This window comes from Acanthisitta chloris, unplaced genomic scaffold (genome assembly GCF_000695815.1).
Source record: "Acanthisitta chloris isolate BGI_N310 unplaced genomic scaffold, ASM69581v1 scaffold23126, whole genome shotgun sequence".
Lineage (NCBI taxonomy): Eukaryota > Metazoa > Chordata > Aves > Passeriformes > Acanthisittidae > Acanthisitta > Acanthisitta chloris.
The window spans coordinates 20,613-41,802 of NW_008676824.1; the positions used below are offsets into that span (position 1 = coordinate 20,613).

The 21,190-nt window shown below is 38.4% G+C and overlaps 1 protein-coding gene across 1 annotated transcript in view; it reads left to right on the top strand.

Annotated features, from left to right (window-relative positions):
* Positions 1–21,190, top strand: part of LOC103803714 — a gene marked incomplete at both ends in the record, with an annotated part of 58,449 nt that overhangs the window by 15,771 nt on the left and 21,488 nt on the right. The gene's annotated exons all lie outside the window — the stretch shown is intronic.

The window sequence follows — 21,190 nt, forward strand, 5'->3', positions numbered from 1 at the left end:
ACTCCCTTTCTTGCCCTGAACATCCCCACCCAGGACCTACACCCACACATCCTCTGCCTGTGTCTAAACAGCTTCATTAAACCCAGACTAGGACACCCACATGTGCCCTGAGCTGTCACCTGGCTGGGAGCAGCAGGAGCTGGGTTGCCCATGATGAAAGAGGATCTGGAAGCCAGGATGATCCCAGCACAGCAGAGTCCTCACTGGCTGGGCGCAGTACCACAATGTCTGAGCTGGGTTAGTAGACAGGATGAGGTAAAGAAGCAGGTCCAGGCTCCATCCAGAGAGTCATGTCAAGAGCAGCAGAGACAAAACCCAGAGACAGATACACCTGCAGTTTATGTCCAGCAAGAACTGAAAGTCAATTAAGTGCTTTTAGTGCACTCAGGGCACTGGCACACTTATCTAAGTTGAATTTTATTTGTCCTTCTATTGCCTAATCACTCTGTCTTATAAGAGACTCATTTTTCTGTTCCTTACAGTTTGCCTTCAAGGTAACTGCTGTTACCTTGGAAAGCTGATGGAGCTTTCCATCATCAGCAAACTTTGTCTGTACTTTGCTACTGCTTTTCCAGATGCTTTCTGGATATGTCAATTAATGTGGATCCCAGAAAAGACCTCTGCGGAACTCTGCTGGTAACTTTCTTGTGTGTTTACAGCTTCACATTTACTCCTACACCCTACCTCTTAACCAGTTACCTATCCATGCCAGAACGTACCTAATTATACAGTGGCTGCTTAGTTTCCATTAAAGCCTGTGGTGAAAGTCTTTGCCAGAAACTTTCTGGATATTCAAGTGAACTATGTCAACTGGGTCACATTTACCCACATAGCACAACTGAACCCTACAGAGAACTCCGAGAAGTTTATAAGAAGAAAGTCACTTTACACAAGTCATGTTGACTCTCCCAAATAGATTTTATTTATCCAGGTGTCCACTAATTCTAGCATTTCTTGTACCACAGATCTTTTGTGGTAGCCAAGGCACTTGTCTGGTCAGAGGGAAAAATAAGATTGGAGTAAACTAGTTTTACCTGACTGCCAGTTACCGGCAACCTTTACAGGTGTTAGCATTATTAGCAAATAATCAGGATGTATGACTTGTAATTACACTCCTGTTCCAGTGCTCTACACTAAGACTGCATCTGGCAGAAATGGTCCCAAAAATAATAGGATGCGTTTGATCATGTTGACAAGCAGTGGAAAAGACTGAGCAGTACTTCTAGTATTTTATTAAAATGTAATGAAAGCTTTGAGCAGCTCACTTGAGTGGTAGTTTCTCATTATAATTTCATCCTAGGGCCAGTCTTGTGGTTCTCAACTATAATCGTTTGCGGAAGAACCTTTGCAGTTAAAACGACTATCTAGACCACAGTCTGATCACCTTGACAAAGGTATCAAATGGCCTCAGACTGTGAAGGGGAGACAAGAACCATCACTGGAAAAAAAGCATTAATTTCTGCTTTCTTCTGAAATGCAGGAGAGACAGGAATAAACTAAAATGCAGAAGGAACTGAGAAAGTCTGCAATTCACCGTATATCCTAGAAGTTTTTTCTCACAAATGAGGGAACAAACCTGTTATTCTGCACAGTGCAGAACAACACCCATCTGGTAGCCATGGGACTAATGGTCCTACCTCTCACTAAAAGGACAGAGAACTTTTGCATATCCTCATATTGACTCATATGTGGTCACGTAACTCGATTATTTCTTATTGATGGGCAGTTCAGAGACCAGCTAGTTCAGACATCAGAGGATTTTAGACCTTTCTGTTTGAAAGACCATGCAGATGTCAGTTCTAAGTGGAAGATAACAATGTTGTGCTGGTTTTGTTTTTTTAGTAAACCTACATGCCAAGAAACTTCTGATACTATTACTTCCTGTAAAGTAATTGTTTTCTCAGAACAGGAAGGCTTGTTACTTGTAAATGAAATAGCAAGGTTTGCATTTGCAGGGAATAACAAAATTGGCTTAAAGGAGATTTAACTGTAAGACAAAATAGTGTGAATGAGAATACCCAAATTGTTTAACATATTTAAATTATTTGACTTTTAAACTCTTTGAGACTATCAGCATTACAACTGGAACAGTAGCTTTTCATGCATTAAAATTGACAAAATAATAGGTATATACATAGTGGGCATGATTCATAGGTGGAACTTAGAATTCTTTTAAAATTAAAGACATTAATGGTGTGCAAGGGTAGTCAAGAAGTCAGTAGAAGTATGTCTCTTTATATCTACCTAGTGTCTTGTCTAGAATGTGTTTTCCACATTTCTATACAAAAGTTATATTTTTCCACTTTCAGTGACAAAAAGGAGGAAAGTCATGTACTTATGATTACATTTCTAATATACCTGTTTTCCATGGTATCTTGGTCCTTCCTCTACAGTACTTACCATCACTTTGACTTCTTGAGTTTAAGAAATTTCTACACTGGAACTGTTTTTTCATTGTCACTGTCATTTGCCATGAAATAATACATGTTCCACATTGCATTTCTGCTAAGGGTCACAGATTACAAACAGAACAAGGTGGTTTCTCATAATAGCTTCTGCTTTGGCTTTTGAAATGAAGCTAGGCCTTTGGTTAGTCTTGGGGACACATTCCTGGGAGGAGGACCAGCTTCAGACAGACCAGAGAGTTGCTTTGAGCGGAAGTCTGCTATAGGCAGCAGAGCAGCTGTAGTCCTGCTACATAAGGTGCAAGGTGGTCTCACTGCCATTAGGGAAGTGGTGTGAACATGTGGCTAACACTTTTATCACCTCATAATGATAAAAACAGTAGGTGCTACAAGGTTGGCTTTCTGGACCTGTCATGACATCTCTGCATCACACTTGTGTTACTCAGCCCACTTACACTTTCCTAAAGCTGCTTCATCACCGCCCTTTCTTTCCAGACAGGCAAAATAAGTCAATTCTTACTCTACTGATAAGATTTGAATGTAGGCATGGTGGTGTTTATTTTTGTCGATTTGTCCCACTTGGTATATTGGTATGATTGGCTGGTTTTGGCTAAGGTGTTTGTCTCTGTTATCATTTTGCATTTGTTTAGTCAGCCTCAGAGGTACCACTTATGAAAAGCCAAAAAGCTTGAAAGAAAAGGTGCAATTGTCTGTCTAGTCATAAATGAATGAAGACACTTCCGGCAAATGTTTGCAAGTCATAGCTGGTTTGGAATCTAGGAGTTGACTGATAATTTACAAATGACCTCCTGCCATTTCCATACCTAAAAACTGCTTAAGGTTGCTGCTGGCACTTCATTTTAATTTAGAGTTTGGGCTGAGATGAGCAAAAAAAGTGTTTAGCCTGTCACCATTATTACATGGTAGGGCAGCATCTGATTCAGCACTGGAAGATATGGTCATGGTTTTGTAGCCATTTAGATCAGCATGACATAGAACTTTAGGGGTTGGAATGGACCTTATAGATCATCTAGTCCCAACCCTCCCTGCCATGGGCAGGGACACCTCCCCGCTAGACCAGGTTGCTCAAGGCTCATCCAGCCTGGCCTTGAACACTGCCAGGGGGGGGTAGCCACCACTTCCCTGGGCAACCTGCTCCAGTGTCTCACCACCCTTACAGTAAATTTTTTTTTCTAATTTCTAACCTAAACCTGCTTCAATGTGAACCCTTTACTCCTTGTCCTATCACTGCAGTTCCTAATAAAGAGCCCCTCTCCAGTTCCCTTGCAGGTCCCCTCCATGTAGTCTTCTCTTCTCCAGACTGAGCAGCCCAAGCTTCCTCAGCCTGTCTTCATAGGGGAGATGCTCCAGTCCTCTTACCAACTTCGTGGCCCTCTGATGGACTTGCTCCAACAGTTCTGTGTTCTTCTTATGTTGAGGACACCAGAATTGCATGGAGTATTCCAGCTGGGGTCTCATGAGAGCAGAGTAGAGGAGGAGAATCACCTCTTTTGACCTACGGGCCACACTCCTTTTGATGCAGCCCAGGATTCAATTGTCTTTCTGGGCTGCGAGCGCACACTGCTGGCTCACTGTGAGTTTCAGCTTCTTGTTTCTATGACATTGTTTCTATGGCATTGCATAGATACAAGTGGTACCTGAATGGTTCTGTTGGAAGTAAGGCATTCCATCCAATCATCAAGTAGAGCTCTGCCATTTTCATAACTGATCCAGACTGAAGAAAATATGCAAGCAGTTACCATCTGAGCTATTGTAAGAATTTTTCTTTCTTGTAGTTGTTGCAACCTGATCATAATGACTCAATTACCACATGCTACAAAATGCTGTAATTGCTGTTAGTCCTTTATACTGTCAGAGCCTGTTTTGGCTGTTCTGGCTGAATAGTCTTGAGTCTGACTACAGGAGGGGATGGGAACTGCCTGGTTGGCGAGAAGCCTGCAGTCATGAGAGTCACAGGAGAGCCCGAAAGCTTTTCTGGCTACAGATGGTGCTCCAGCATCCTGTCTCATCGCGGTCGTTGTTTTCTAAAAGTTTTAAAGGCAATAACAATGGAATCTTCTGACACTGATTTGATATTATTTTGCAGAATATTTTTTGAAGGAGATTTTTTAATTTATTTTTTTAAAGTAAGATTTCTCATTTAGTTATTCCTATGACTGATTAGCAGCTATCATGTTTTTAGTTTTCCAGTTACTTCTTTGCTACACCAAATTAACATGTCTGGATCAGCTGACCAGGTATTAGGTTCATATTAGAATCACACTAAATTAAATACCTGCAAGTATTAAAAGATCTCTTGACTTTTCATGCACACTGAGTGAGATCTATACTGAAGATACTGTGAACCATTCTGAAGACTTCCCTGTTGGTCAGCAACTTTTGCTGAAAAACTTGCAAGTGCCAGCCACACAGCTACTAAAATCAGTTTAGTAGATTTCATTTCATAAGAACTAGGAAATCTGGAATAACCTATCTCTTAAGGAAGTAGGTACAATAATTCTTCAACTCTTGGCCAGCAGCTGTTTTGCAGACCTTGGCACTAAGGTCAAATGGAGTAATTAGAATGAGAAGGACTACTTTCCCTAAGGAGCTCTTTATATTTACTGTGTCTTAATTGAGCTACTAGCTAAGAGTCCTGGATTAAAAAAAATCGAGAAGAAAGCAAGCATAAAAGCACAAAGTTTTATTGACTGAACTCCTATCCAAACTCAGATGATCTGCTTAAAAATTCTGCTATTCTTGCCATGCAAGTCTACCATAGTTCTAGGCTTAGTCACAGGACTATAGCAAGGTGGATTTAGGTCGGCATGATGGCATGCAGAGTACAATGACTATTTGGTTATGCGCGTAGGTAGTGTGAAAGGAATTGTTTAATTTTTCTTATCCATAGCAATTACACACTGTGGTCAGGGTGAAATGCAAGACTTCCTTTATTTCCTGTTTACATGGACTCTATCCTCTTTACTCTCTGCTTCTTACTGATGGTTTTGGACTCTTTCTCCTTGTTCCTCTGTGCTCTAACTGCCTGTCCAGCTCAGTTCTCCCACAGCCATGGTATTGGACTAGTTTCTGCAGAGCTGTTAGGAAATCACTCATGACTCATTCATCTCTTGCTTGCATGAGTGAAATGTGCCCACTAAAAAACCTCACTGTGGTATGGGAAGGAACACTTACCAACTTGTTAAGTATGCTGAGCTGTGTTTAAGCAGGCCTGTAACGTGGGTTCCAACCTATACAGTGCAGCATTAATATGCCTCTTCCTAATTCCTGTCTTTACCAATGCCTGGTGGATGTTTTGGAATATCCTTGCTCTCAGGATACAGTATATCATACTCAGAGGGAGACTCTATTAGGAGAAAGGGAGAGTCAGATACAGCCCTCACTGTTTTTTTCACCAGTCTTTGTCTTTTGATCCACCCTTGCGTAAGTACAATGATATGATCATTTAGCAAGTAAACTGGTGTTACACTGTGCCTGACCTTATTTTTAATGTCTGTAGTTTTCCTGTTGTTACTCTGTGTTACAGCCAAGACTCACCGGACAACAGTTAGTTCTGTGTTTTCAGAGCACTTCTTGCCTTTTCTGATCCTACCTCTATGAAAGTAGCACATTACCCAGACGAAGCCTTGAATTTATGGGTTTTTTTCCCTCTGGAAAAGTGCTGTGATCTGCTTCATAATCTTAGAGTTTTTATTACCTGCTGTATTCAGATAGATGTTAGAGGGACATGGGGCAGTGTTGTTGGAACTATTTTTCAGATTACTTCTTGTTTGTGCAGATTTTCTTGCTATTCTGTATGCCTGGTAGGGACCACCTTGAATAATAATTCAAAACTAACACCATAGATTTATGAAGTAATAAGAAGAACTTCCTCCAATCTGCTGCTTGCTGTTTTCTGATCAGATTTTATAGCCACTCGTAGGTAGTTTGCTTTCCATATAAAAACTTGCCACACTTAAGGTGTTCACCTCAAGCTACTTTTATATTTCTATTGAACTTTGTGTGTGAACATAGTAAGGTAGGTCATTTGTTTCTGTGACAGGAAATATGTGTGACCAACAGTCAGATCTCCCTATGAAGTTTTGTTATTTTGAACTACTTTCATCTTTGAGTATATAGGGGGTGATCCAAATCCCAGAGCAAACAGTGAGAACAGTTTGAGTTAAAAGAGTTTTGGGTGAAACCTAAAACTAGATGATCTGGCCAAGGACAATGAAAGGAGAAAAGCTTCTAGTAAGCATAAAAATTTGAACTAAATCAAAGAGAATGAGATATGTTTTAGGAATGTTGTTTAATATGTTTAAACACATCATCTTCTTCAAAACTTTAAATTTTTGACTCCGAAGTACTGTTTTAAGTGTTCATCTGGACTTCTGATAAAATATCTAGAATATCTGGGTGGACAACAGTGAACAGAGTTCACCCTAACTTTGTACTTGACAATATGACAGGATGAGGATGTGGGAGACAGTCACTATTCCCACCAGTCCCCTCAGACTGCTTTTGAATACTGCCCTGGTATGTTTCATTAACCCCTGAAGTGAATTTTCAATGCAGGAAAATGATCATTGAGATAAATCCTAAAAGAGCAGAGATAAAAGTCATCAATGCATTAATTTATGAACTCAAGTTTACAGTTTAATAGTTTATACAGCATATGTGAAGAAGATACGGAGGGAAAAAAAAGACACACCCCCCCCAGAACACTGCTTTATTTTTTTATTGTAGGAGGTGAGTTGAAACACCTTGCTTCTCTTCTCTACTTAGTGCATTGTGAAGGATCATACTGGTAACATAATGGTGTGTGCTGTAGCAATGGGCATATGCTATATACTTTGCTGCTTTCCTATTAATTGTCACACATGGCTAATTGCTTTTCTGTTAATAATTTTGTACCATAACACTGAGCTATTTCCCTCTAATTCTCCCTCCAAACTTTGCAGCTAACTCTGCATAATCATAAATCTGTAGCCATGCGTAAAAATATACTGACTTTTAACTATTTGCTTCTAACTTTCGTTATTGCTTGTTACTGCAAAGTAAATCTACATTCAGGAGGCAAAATTCCTTTCCTCTTTACTAGAAGTATACTTTACCCTCTCCATGCTGGTATGTTTATGTCTCTGGACTTGCACCACTGCTTGTTCAAATGCTAGCTGAAAAGTTATAATGTTGTGAACTTTAAGATTTTAAATATCTGCAGAATCAGAGTAATTGTGTTTAGAAACTAGAGTAAAAGGTAAGTAATATGAAAGCAGTGGGAATTGTAAGCACTCTTGGGACTTCAGATTCAGATGTTCAATATTAGAGTTTGATTAGTGTCTCTTCCGGTTTTTCTCTTTTTATTAGGCCCATTTTGTTTTAGGTGTCAATCAGACTTTGTCACTGGAAGACCTAGGACTTAGTAGTAGTATACTGAAGGATTCAATCTTTGCAGGTCTGAGAATTTCAACAACAAAAAATGTGCAGTCTAACTGGGCTTCGATTCTCCAAAGTGGCCAGATAATCTGTCTAGATACTTAATTATTTTCCTATTGTTATTAGTTCATGTTTCAAGTGCAAAGATAGACAAAATTGATAAATGGACTCCAGCTCTAAATAGGAAGTTATCTTTCTCACTGTGGCTTTGAAATATTTGAGAACATTTGAAATGTAGTAGTAAGTGGTGTTGGAAATGGCGGTAAGAAGGAAAGTGCCATGGTCATTAGCGTTTTCTGAGGCAGGTTTTGCTAGAAACATCATCTGAAAAATTGCATGGTGAGAATGTTAAGTTTTGAGATGATGTCACATATTGGGTTGCTTGAACTTCAGAGCTTTGTTGAACGCAAAACAACTGCAGAGTTTAAAATTTCGGGAAAATATTTTTAAAAAATAACTTCAGACAGAAGGAATATGGGAGCAACCAGGACTTGGCTGTCATTATTGAATAGTTAAGGCAATTAATGCAGTACAATGTGTTAAAGGTCAAGTAAAGGCACAATACTTGGTTGCAAATGTTAGTGTATAGTCATTATTAAGAGAGAACAGTTTGTTCATTTAGTTCTACAGAAGGATGATGCCATAAAGTTCTGTCGCATACTCACTTCCTGTCTCATTTTAAGGAACACTGTGCACCTGTCATTATACTTCCTAATCTTTTAAAACCTCCTTCAACTGTGTCTCCAGAGCTAACAAAATACCTTTTTCCTGTCTGCTTTATATGTAAATAACAGATTCATGAAAGAGGTTTCCTTTGGTTGATTGGCTTGGTTTGGTTTCAGAAACTACAGAGCAAGTCAATTGTAAAACTCTGCAGTTTCCATTAAATAGCAAGTGCTTTAGATGTTGTTTCCAAATAATGCTGATGACTGCAGAACCATTGCAGAAAATGAATTCCTTCACATGAAGCAAGTTCTGTTAAGACTAAGAAAGCATTCTTGCTCTTATATTAAGCTGAATAACTTGCTGATTTTCATTTGGGGAAGCAAGAAGTTTCCCCAAACAAACAAGGTCTATTTTCAGAATTCCTCTTTCAGTGAAGGATTGATTTTTTCCCAGTATTTGAGATTTAATCTGTCCAGTATCGCATAAGTAAATGCTATACATGTTTTTAAGACAGAGAGCAGTTCAGCTATGTAGCAGACATGTTTAAAAACATCACACCATTATCTGGATACCTGTTCTTTAAGATGCAGAATAGACAAATAATAAAACCAAGACATAAAGCATTTTGGAATCTAACAGGTTTTAAAGCCAAACTTAGTCAAACTTATCATAGTTTTCTTGCTTAAAAGGAAAATATTTTCAGGTTTTATGTGGTAAGTGGTCATAGTTTTTTTAAAAAAAGACACAGTTAACCAGTTATTTCCGATTTGATCATAGTAAATTTGGGGTTTTTTTTGCTTTCAGTAAAGAGGCAAGATGCAAGAAGAGAAGTGGGGCACACATTGTCCATCCTCAAGGAGTTAAATCCATGTAATTTGATCAGAATCAAATTTCTAACTTTGAAGTCCATTCATCCACACAGTATTTTAATTTAGGTAACTAGTAGAAAAGGCTTATAGAGTTGGAAAAAGCACTGGAATGTGTAGGGAGACTTTTTGATTGATTGCAGTGGGAGTTCAGTGTCTAGAGAGAACGGGATGGAGGTTAGAAAAATAAATCATATAGCCCAGACTGAACAAAAATAAAAGGTTCAGGTATAGTCACACAAAGATCAGTCATTGTAAGCTTAATGGAAGCAATAATGAGACACTTGACTAATACAGGACTTCACTGTCTGCTTTCACAATGTTTTCTTTTCTGCTCTTATGTGAAGTAGAAATACACCAACAAACCAAGGGTGGAAAATAGTAATACAGCAATGAAGGAATTACTGTTTTGCTAGGTATGCCATTCCCTTCCATCTTTACGTCTGATAGAAACGCTGCAATTAGAAAACAGTTCTAGATGCTGTATCACTGAAATTATTCAAATCTATAATAAATGGCTTGTTTGAGAATATAGAGCAAAAACCAGCATTAGAGATATCAGAGTAACACTAAGTAACCAAAATGCACACACTTCCCCCAATAGATACTAGTCTGCCATGTTGTGCATGGCATTACTCTGTTCTCAGCAATGAGAAATATTGAAAGACAATTTCTGATCTCGCTTTTACTTGCGTAGCTGCACTATTTCCAGCAAGTAAATGAAGTGTGAAAGGTGAAAGTTTCAGTTAGCAGAGAGGCTCTAACCCTTTCCAGTCTCCTGACCCCACCATTAATAGTGTACAAGAAAATACCTGATACCATTATTCAGGACATCTTTTCAGTTTGGCGTGGGCAGAACTGATTGAATAGTAAGTGTTAGCACTGAATATGTTACTGTCTGTGGAAGGTGAAAGAATGGCTAATTTTCTATGATGGAGTAGAATAGAAAATTTCTGTGTAATAGAAAAATTCTTTGTTATTTTGTGTTGATAAAAAATCATGAACATTTTGACTCAGATTGCTCCTTCTTGCAGATCAGATGAGACAGATACATTAATAACAGCACCTGTTTTTAATAGATTAATGGAAGGACCCAGAAAATACTAAAGTACCAAAATACAAGTGGCCCAAATAATATTGAAATAGATACTTTGAAAGCTAGTAGAAAGGACAGGTAATAAAATACTTAGAATGTTTCAAAAGCTCTGTATGAGGTTGATTTTTAGTTGGTGTTTCCCAGTATGTCTAGAATGCCTTGGTATTGTATTATAATAGTGAATTCCAGTGTGAAGTAGTTTCTGGATCTCGTTAGATGCCAGTAAAATGTAGTTTCAGCCTCTGCTTAAAGACACCCATGATATTAATAGCAGAATTTCTGAAATTGCTAAAAAATTCTAAAAACTTCTAGGCACAAAATTTGGCCTATAAACACAAAAAGCTTGAAGAATATCACTAATTAGAAGTACGTTAACCCCCCCATACCTGGTGTGTTCTAGAGGCCTTCCTAGGAGGTAAGAATGATGCTTATTCAGAATACTGACAGTAGCAGCCAGAAAAGGCCTTCCAATATTGAAGCCTGGGAAAGAAAACTGAAATTGAAGTATCCTCTTAAAACCAGTGGATGATGCTGAATGCATCTTGTGTCAAATTGCAACTGGATATTGGAGTTTGGGGGTGTGTTGGATTTGTTGGGTAAAGCACCTAGTGAAAAGGCAGTATTTTCTACTTTCACTGCACAAAATATTCTGTTACCCAGAAATTTCATCCTAACAATTTCTTTAGTCCAATGTATATGTAGAAGAAAAGTATTTCTTGTATATATCTCTGTGGCTGAGATTTACTAAGAAGATCACCTGTGCCTAGATCTAACATTTTTTTAACCAGTATCTGTGCAGTTTGGAGGGATTTCAAATTCTCTCAAACCATATCTCACTGAAAGATTGGCAGCTGTTTTCTCACTCGTTTTTTGAGCAGCTTCCCAGGCAAATGTGATATTTGCTTGTATAAGTGATGCCCAAAAAATTTATTTAGCCATGCAGCTCCTCAGGTTGTGCAACCTGGTATAGTTGTGTTGAAGCTAACTGCACTCATCAGTTTACTCCAGCTGAGGATGTGATCCTCCTTATAACAATGCAGCAGCTGAACAGCTAGGAACCAGCAGCCAGAACTTGCTGGAGTAGACAAAAATACAGCATTCTTGATGACCATTCCTCTCCTAAATCTTGGCATGATTTGTGATGGACTGCGATATGTAGATCTCAGTTTGAAAACATTATGTTACATAGAGCAACCTCACAAAAAAACCCTGCTCTGTTCCCACCCTATCCCTTCCCTAACTTAATTTTCTCTTTACTGATAAGTATGCTAGCTTATGTGCTTATTGTACTTCACCCACATACTTACTAGTTAATGCCTTTTTAACCAGCATATCTAAACTGAACTGTCAATACCAGTTTTTGTCCCAAACTTCTGCTACTTTGTGGAAAAAAATCCAACTCAGGCCAAAACTAGCGAGTCAATTCTGTTATTTTTATAAGATTATCACAGTAATGCCAATGAAAATATTCTTAAGTTACAATGGGTGTAACACAGGATTTTCACATTACCCCCTCCCTCTGGGGGAAATCCATAACTTTGTCTACAGTGTGAACTCCACTCTTATGGGTCAGGGCAGATTTACCCAGTCAGTGTGTTTGCTTCCACTTCCATTTTCATTGGCAGAAAACCAAACAACTAAGGGGAAACAGGCAGTGCAGGGCCCCCACCCTGGCTCAGAACATATTTTCTCCTATTGTAGCTGGTTCCCTCAATTTCCCAGATCAATCAGAACCTGCCGGAGTCACTGCTGTGATAAAGTCAGTCCCTGTCAGGGGTAGGATATCTGTGCTAGAGTGATCAGAAGGGGTCAGAGCTTTTAGTGGCAATGATAACCCTACAGAAATAAATGCCTGCTGAATTCTGGCATAAAATGGGGCCTGGGAGCAGCATGGGTATCTGGAAACACACTGAACTTCTCATAGTGTCTGTATTGTGCTAGCATCCTACTCTGATAGAGTGAAGAGCATCAGCTCTTATCTTTCCAGGATTATCATAAAGTTTTGGAGATTGGGCATATAACAAATGCTGGTAATGTCAATACTAGGATGACTCCTCTGAGGGTTGGCTAGGATGCTAGTCGTGAGAAGTCAAGAAGGTCAGTTCCCTGAAATGTCCTGTCCAAAGTCTCAACAGCCTGCGTATGAATGGTACATCCTAAATCAGTGTAAAGTTCCAGCCCATCTGTCTCTTACAAAAAGCATTAAGAATCAAGCTGTGGTTTGTATATTTATTTATGAGAAAATAAATAATATAATCTTTCTTTGTATGGGACTGTGTTATGAAGTTGTGTCAAGAGGAAGTGCAGATCAGCTTCTGCTGTGTTTGTTTTAGTGAAAAGCCTGCCACTGGGTTTAGCAGTAGCTGGTTACTACCTGTGTTCATGATAAATGCTTCCTGAGTCAGTAATTTACTATTCTCACTTCTGCTTTTCTAATCTTAACATAATTTGAAAATTAAGCTTTGCTCTTCCTGACTTTTTTTGGTACATTATTACTGATACTGACCTCAAAGTGTATCCTGAAAGATAATTTTTATTATCATGTTAGAAACAGGATGTACTACTACCTGTTTCTCCAGATTTCTGTGTAGCGTTTGAACATCAAAAGTAGTGAAAACTACTCTGTAGGCTTCTATATAAGATACACAAGATAGAGCCTCTTGCTCTGCCTCACATGGCTGCTTTCCCTTTCCCTCACATAGTGACCACCTCTTTTCCAGTTAAATGGGATATGACTGGGGCTGTTCCTTGCCTCAGAGACTCATGCTGTGTCCCAAGTGCACACAGTTATTAAAACTAGGGTAGCTGGATCCAGGTTGCATATTGGCAATGGCCTCTGACCTCTGCTGACTTCTCAGCTGTGCCTAGGAAGGGTTTGGAGAAGAGCTGGCTTGGACTGGCCTGAGCAGTGCCAGAGCCTTGTTCTGTGGCCATAGGGGCAGTTGAGTCCCAGAGGCTGAGGCTGTGTTCATGAACAAGGTGGAGCTATTAATACTGTTCCTGATCAGTTGGTTAAGATTAATTTTAAATATAAGCCATGAGGTTTACAATACCTTAGAGATATGTCTCTGTTTATCAATTATTTTCTATATGGAGGGAATCAGAGGTTCTAGTAGATACTTGGAAAAATGTCTGTTCGTTTTCTGAATTTTATGTTCCCTGCTTTGATACTCTTCAAGTCAGAGTCCTGCAGGTTGCCATTGCAACGTAAGAGAAAATACTGTCTTTTATCAGTCTTCAATTTGCCACATATAATTTCATTAATGATATGGTTTGTTCTTGTCTTACAAAACAGAGAAAATAACCAGTTCTAATTCCACATGATGACAAATTTAATTTGTTAATAAACTGATAAGCAATAAGGGCTGGAGCAACAGGAAGCGGAAATAATAAGCGACTTCATAGACAACAGTTACACTTTCATATATTAGCCTGTGAGGAGGTTTTTTTTTTACTACCATTTCATTATTCTTAGGTGCACCAACTGGTTCAGCCATTTAAAGCATATGCTGCAGGACATAATGCATCAGCAAAAGATGATGCAAGGAAAGTAGATGGGACTGGCCAGGGCATAGTACTCTCTTTGTCTCCTGGCTTCAGTGGCCAAAACCCAATTGTTGAAGTATTTTGTGAGAACACAATCTTGTCTTTCATTGAATTATAAAAGACTCTGACAGGGTTATGTGCTATTTCCAGTCAGGAATATGGAGGCTTTAAATTCTTACTGGGTACAAGGAGTACTATGAAGATGATGCAATGGGAACTATGCAGAATAAGAGTCTGGACTGACTTTTTAATACCAGCTGTTTTCTTACAAATCAGCCAAAAAGTCACACTTGCAAGCAAAGAATAACGCAGGTACAAAAGTCTCTTCTTAATTGCTACTTTATTGTATGTACGCTGTGCAAAATACATTTGATTACATGTTGCAGAAGAATAACATAAAGGTATGTATATAGCTTATATATAAAGCTTATAAAATTTTATTTTATGGATTATGTTGGTTATATTACTGATGAGTCTATGCAGCTGATTTCATAGAAAAACTTCCAGTGTTTATTGTGTTGGGAATTCTATATATTCTACACTGTTGAATATAAATAAATCTTCTAGGAATGTTTTGGTAAATTATTTAAATTTTACTGAGTTTCATTTTTTGATGACCCACACTACACTGTCCGGTGTTTTAGTGACTCGCAGTTTAGCGACTCCAACTGTGTTTGGAGATTTAAAAAAACCCAAAGGTGAACTGAAATATATTTCTCCACACACAGGCTGTCCAGCATCAAAGCATGCTACTGATGCCTTTGCAGAGTTGGAAGTTAGTATAATATCCTACTAACAAAGGTTGATGGGATGGGTTTGAACCCTACCCAGGGGACTAATTCTTCCATTTCTAAGTGTGGAAGGCAGGGAATAAAAGACTTTGACATGGTGACATTTTCCAAAAGTTTGTGTCTTAATTAGAATTAAACCTTGCCTTCTTGATCTTTAGGCAGAAAGTAATTTGGGAAGGAAATTGAAAGTCTGAAAGGAACAATTTCGTTACAGTTTGATATAAAAGCTCAACCTCTTGCTCCTCCCAAGTTAAATCAGCATTATTTAATCACATGGTAACCAGTTTTCCATATGCATCCTGTGTGTTTGAGTACATCTCTCTCCCTGAATGGGTGTTTGCCTACATTGGTCCAGTTATTACTCCTTATGTTAAAAGGAGTTTTGTTAAAAGAAAATGCTTAGATCTAGAGAGGGTGACACATCCCTCCTTGCTGCTGGGGCCTGTGCAGTGCCTCCCCCGAGGTTTTCATACAGCAACAGTTACAGAGTCATGCCCTCCCGTTTGGCCTTCAGGGGGCTGCAAGGCTGAAGACAGGACTGTAAAGCCTCAAATACAGGACTCAAAGGCACCATTGTACAGGAGAGGACTTTAAACAGTTGCTGAAATATAAGGCCGTGCTTAAATTCAAGTCCTATCTGTGAGGTTCTAGGATTTGCTCAAGACTTTTGTAAATGTGGAAATGCTGAATCAGGGGACATCTTCATCCATACACAATCACAGTCATATTTCCAAACACTAGACTTCAGCCCTGTAACACTGTATGGCCATATATGCAGGGACAAATTTTTGTACACATCAGGATGAGAGTCTTCCCCTCTGTATATTGCAGAGACAATCCTATTTTTTGCTACTTTTGTGCTTTGTTTTTTTACTTTGTTTTGTTGTGTTCTTTTTTTAAATCCGGATGTTTAAATAGTTAAGATTGTTTTTTTAATTTGACAATTATATACATGCTAGTATTAAATTTTGTGTGCATAATAATTGCTATCAGCATACTTTGGTGGAATAAAGATCTTTTTGGGAGATCAAACAGCTTCTACAACTTAGAAAGTAAATAAAGAAAAATAAACCAGCTACATCTCCTTATTTGCACTTTCACAGAGTGAGCTCAGTCAAAGTGTGGGGTGTGCTGAGAGCGGAGTACATGGTTTGATCTGCAGAGGTTACAGAACCGTGCTAGACTTGATATTTTGCATGAAAATTTTTATAGGTTTTATCTCATAATTAATTTAAAAGTGTGTAAGCAGGGCAGAGCATCACTTCATGTTCACAGTGAATGATGGGACATTTCTGTGCAATTAATATGTTCACACTTTGCATATAGATATTTTTGTAGATCTACAGATCCCCTTTATGTCCAAAAAGATTTTTTTTTAAGCGAAGATAAGCTGCTGTCGAAGCCTTTGCCATGTGATAGCTGTTCTGGGTTTGGTGTTTATGTCTTGCTGGAATAACACGGGTTTGTTTGTTCTGTAGCCATTCCAGCCCACCCACATATTGGTGGTTTGGCCCTTCCTCTTGCTTGTCTGCAGGTGTGCCCAATGTTGACCTCATTCACCCATCTATTTGCAGTCATAAATACATCTAACCTAATGTTTGGTCATATTTGTGTTATGACATCCTTGAAATAGAAAAAAAACCCAACAATTAATTGCTTATTACAAAGCAAAACTTTTTTTCCACTTAATGTTCATCGAAATAGGTATTTTTGTCATGCTGTCACAAGAAACGATTGTGCAGTTTCTGTTCTATTTTGGACATCACCACACACTTGTAAGGGCCTCTGTCATGTCACCTGCATGCGCTTCTCTCTTACTTAGTTCAAATGTCTGTCCTTGTAAGTGCTGCCTTTTCAAATGTATATATAGTGCTTAAAGGGTCTCAGATGTCAACATGAAAGCAAATTATATTTAATTCTATAGTGCTTTTTTATGTCTAAAGTGCTAGGTAAGCTAGCTAAGATTTTCTGTGGTTTAGGATTAGCCTAATTCTGTCAGTCAGGGGAGATTTTGTTGTTCACTTGAATAAGACTAGAGTTAACATAAAATGTTTTGGTTTTCTGAAAATTCAAGTCCAGAGCTACATAGATTTTTTCCAGGATATTTTCATATGAAAATTATATTGTCTACAGAGAGAAGATTTAATTTTCATGCCAAAATGAAACCCAGAAGCATTCTGGTTTACTTTTATAAACATACCTTTTAATATATTTAAAAAAGGATACCAGTAGTGTCAGCCCACACTGGTTATCACTGATACCTTGTGGCACTGCCTACACATATGTAGTCATTTACACTTCTGTCAGGTGGAAAATATTGTACAGAAGGCCAGCTGCATGCTACAGCTGGAAAAAGAAAGAACAACGCAAGATGTAACTTAGTGTGAAAACAAACTGGATAATGCACAGATTGCAAGCACAGACTTTTTTCCCCAGAGACCCTGTTTCCTTTTGATCCTAACCTTCATAAAATTTAGTTCTTTAAGGCTGAAATAGGCAGTGTCCCAAGCTGGATTGCTTTTGTACTCTTACAAAATTCTTGGCCAAACAACATTTGTTATCCAGCCCTTCTCCAGGGTTGGATAAGTGCAGAAATTAAAGCAGGTGTAGAGGTAGAAGCCAAAACTTGTGCCTGAGAAAGAAGTGCATAATATAATAGGCCAAAAGATAGGGTTTGGGTATGTCTATGGAGAGAAGTAGAGAAGTGTGAGAAGCTAGAGGAAAATATGAATCTTAGCACAGATTTTGGAGGCAAGTACTGGAATGTGTTAGTTGTCTGAGAAGAAATAAAAAACAAAAAGTACAAATATATGGGATGAGGTTATATAAAGAATGTTTCCTTCCCAATTCCGTGGTTAAGCATTGTAGCTCTGGGTCTGTCTGTTGCTTCAGCTGCCCACAAATGGCTCATGAAAGTCACTTTAAAATTGTGTATTTCAGTGCTTCAGGTGTCTCCATACATTCAAATGGTAGAATTCTGTGCTGGGACTTTGAAAAGACAAAATCAGTAGACAAGCTGGGAAATTAATTTTGTTTCATAGGATTTGATGTTTGTGTGTACTTTTCTATTTGTGCAGAGCAATCTTTAATCAGTCGCATAGTGTTTCATTGAGTCCCTTAGTTTTAGGGCAGTCTTCAGATGATTCAGCATGGTGTAGGAAAGATCAGTATAGGGTACTTTCCTCTTCACAGAAATTAAAAGGCATGTATGTGAAATAGGCAGGAGACTCATAGAAGTGAGGAAATGGCTTCATGGTTAGGAAAATTGGCAATCATGAGAATGGGATTCTATCCCTGCTTTTGCTGACAAGTTCCTATTAAAGATGGCCAAATTACTTTGACCAAAATTTTCCATTGGCTACTAGATACTAATTTTTTGATTGTGTACATTGGGCAAGATTGGCAGAGTGCTCTCCTGACTGCAGTTTAAAGTCATTGATAGTGTGCTTTGGACATGTAAAACCCTATAGAAATGCTATGTAGTTAAGGAAAATCAGTAGTCTCATTTCTTCATTGAGGAACCCAAAATCTGTGGAAAGTTTAGCCATTTTTGCATATTATCTCCATGCCATAATAGGAGGGAAAAAGCCATTTCCCCAGTTAATTGCCCGTCTGAAGTCAATTAACATTTGTGAATCACATAGATAACTTTGATGAAAGCTCTAACTTACCCCAGAGGAATGTACTCATTTCCCTTTTTAGTGTAGTTTTGAAGCGTCATACTAAATATTAATCTTTTATTATAGGAAGTATGAGTACTGCAGAAAAAAAAAGTGATTATGAAATGAAAACCATACTCCAGTGTATTCTCATGATGGAGACAAATGAATTCCTCAATGGAGCTTTCAGTTCAGGAAACATTGAAATTAAGTGCTTGATTTCACTATCTGAAGAGGGTGTTCATTTTGGTTTGTTTAAGAATAGAGGGGGGAAAAAAGAGAAAGGCCTTTATTATATAAAATATATTTAGAAAGTGAGTTTCCTGTTGTCTAGGGTGGTAAAAAATACTTGATAGACAGATTCTGCATATTTGGGGTTCCTGACCAGGAATATCATACCTAAATTTGTTCCCATTAAAATCAATAAAATGTCTTGGATTGCCTGTAGAAATGTTTGTGATGTGTATTGCAACAAGTATTCAGTCTCCACAGGCAATCTGGGCCAATGGGATTGCAAAATATCTGTCAGCTTTGGCTGACAGCCTAAGGTTGCCACAGCAATTTTTCTCTTTAATGAGTAAAATAGGTGATGTTTATAGAAAATAACTGTCTCATGAGAAGCTGTGCAAAAAGTTCCATTCAAAACCATTCTGTTTATATATAGATTTGTTGTTTGTTTTCTTTTCTTTTTCCTTACTACTGTGGACATTTGCATGAAAACAGGATATTTCTCCTTCAAATTGCAGTCATGGACAGAATAGCTACTATGCCAAAATGGAGCCAACCCACTTCAAAAAAAGTAAACTATTTTGCTTACCAAATCTGTTTCTTCTGTGTATGCAAAGTTTTGAGCTCTTATTTTCCTACCTAAATTTAGAGGATGAGTTTTTTTGAATTAGTTCTGTATGACCAACAAAACAATATGGATGTAATGAAATGAGAATATGTTACTGCAAAGATTAAATCACTTAAAAATTACTGTCAATAACATTTATGTTTTAATATTTTTAGTGAAGCAGCAGGGATAACAGTATTTTTGTTATGTATACTGACTTTTATTTTTTAGAAACAGTGATAAATACTCAAGAGTAATAGATAGAAAAGCTCGGTCCTGTTTTGACTATTGATGATCAATAGAATTAATAAAGGCAAGGAACATCAATGGTCTTTCTTGTTGACAAATTTGACTTTTCCAGTCTCAGGCTGAATGTAATAGTCTACCAGTTAGATATACTTTTACTGACAAGTAGCATATTTTCTCTGGTTCAGCAATGTTTTATAAAGCCCTTAGGCATCCAAGGACAAATGAGTGTACATTAACACTCATGTTCCTATATGTATTTACAACACTTTACAGCTTAGTCCCTGGCTTCAGGTCCATCTGAGTGCCCAGGGAAAGCTCTCAACTGCCCAGATAGCTCTGTGTCATTTGTTTCGCAGGCAGGAATTAGTAGGAGAGTGGGTGTGGTGTGCTGCCAAATCCTCAGCCCCTGAAAGTCCTCATCCTCGCAATGTGGAAGGCAGGAGCATGAATCACTGAGCCTCCCAGATGGAGGCAGCTCCAGGTGGAGCTGTCTTAGCTGCTCTGTCCTGTAGAGGCTCGCTCACCCTGGACTTGGAGACCGCCCGCATTGGCTTGTGGTGCAGAGCATGCTTTTCCCGTTCCTCCTCCTCTCAGTCTAGGGTGGTTCTCTGAAAACTGATACCTATCTGTGCAAAACCCACTGCATAAAGCAGTCATCTGTTTGTACAACTGCAGGATTTATAGTCACTGTACTAGTAAGTAAATAATCCCTCTCTGGTTAATAGATGGAACACCAGGGTCGCAGGGCATGTGAACATAGTCCTCTGACTGTGAGGATTTCCAGAGAAATGAAGAGTGGACAGACTTCTGTTTGTACTACACAGATGAAGTTTTCCAATTCCAGGAGTGCCACTCCTTCCCAAAGCTATCTGCAAATCTTTTAGACAGTCTTTTGTTTCTCATTTGAACAAATAAGCATCCCACTGAGCTTTTCTAATGCAACCAGCCTGCATTTGGCTCTGACAACCCAAATAATGGATAGTATTTTTATCTTATTGGGTCCATATGAATTTGTGCTTTGCAGATAAAAAAATTATAAAAACTCTATAAAATACACCTCCCAGTTCTACCTGCAGATGTAAACTGCTTATTTTGGCATACCCCTTCATAGAGTCAGGGTCCATTTGCTTAGGCCAAATACTGTTTAAAAGTGACTGAAAAATACCAGGACTCAGGCAGTGGAAAGAAACATCAAGGGCTCTTTGAAGAAGTTAGTTACATTTGTTCCTACTTTATAGCTGCTCTATATGTAGTTTACACTTCCCAAATTTTTAGTTGTTTTTAGTTTGGGCAACTAGTAATGCATGTTCACATTGTCCTATTTATTTTTCATATTTGTAGTACTTGACGCAGGATTGTGGCTTGATGAAATGTTTGCAAAGTAATTCAGCATAAATGTGCCAGTTAGTTTCTTTGGTGTCTCGGTGATATTCAGTTCCCATTTAATTTGTTCAGTGCTGCTTTGGCAAACTGTTACAGATTTTAGCAGCAGGCAGTTCACGGTAATTATATAATATAATACACTAAGTAAATATATGATAACTGGGCAAATGTAAACCAAATAAGAAATGCAACCCAGGGGACTAACTGGGCTTGAAAATTTCGTGGATAAGCACAGAAGGTAAGCAAAGGAGTATA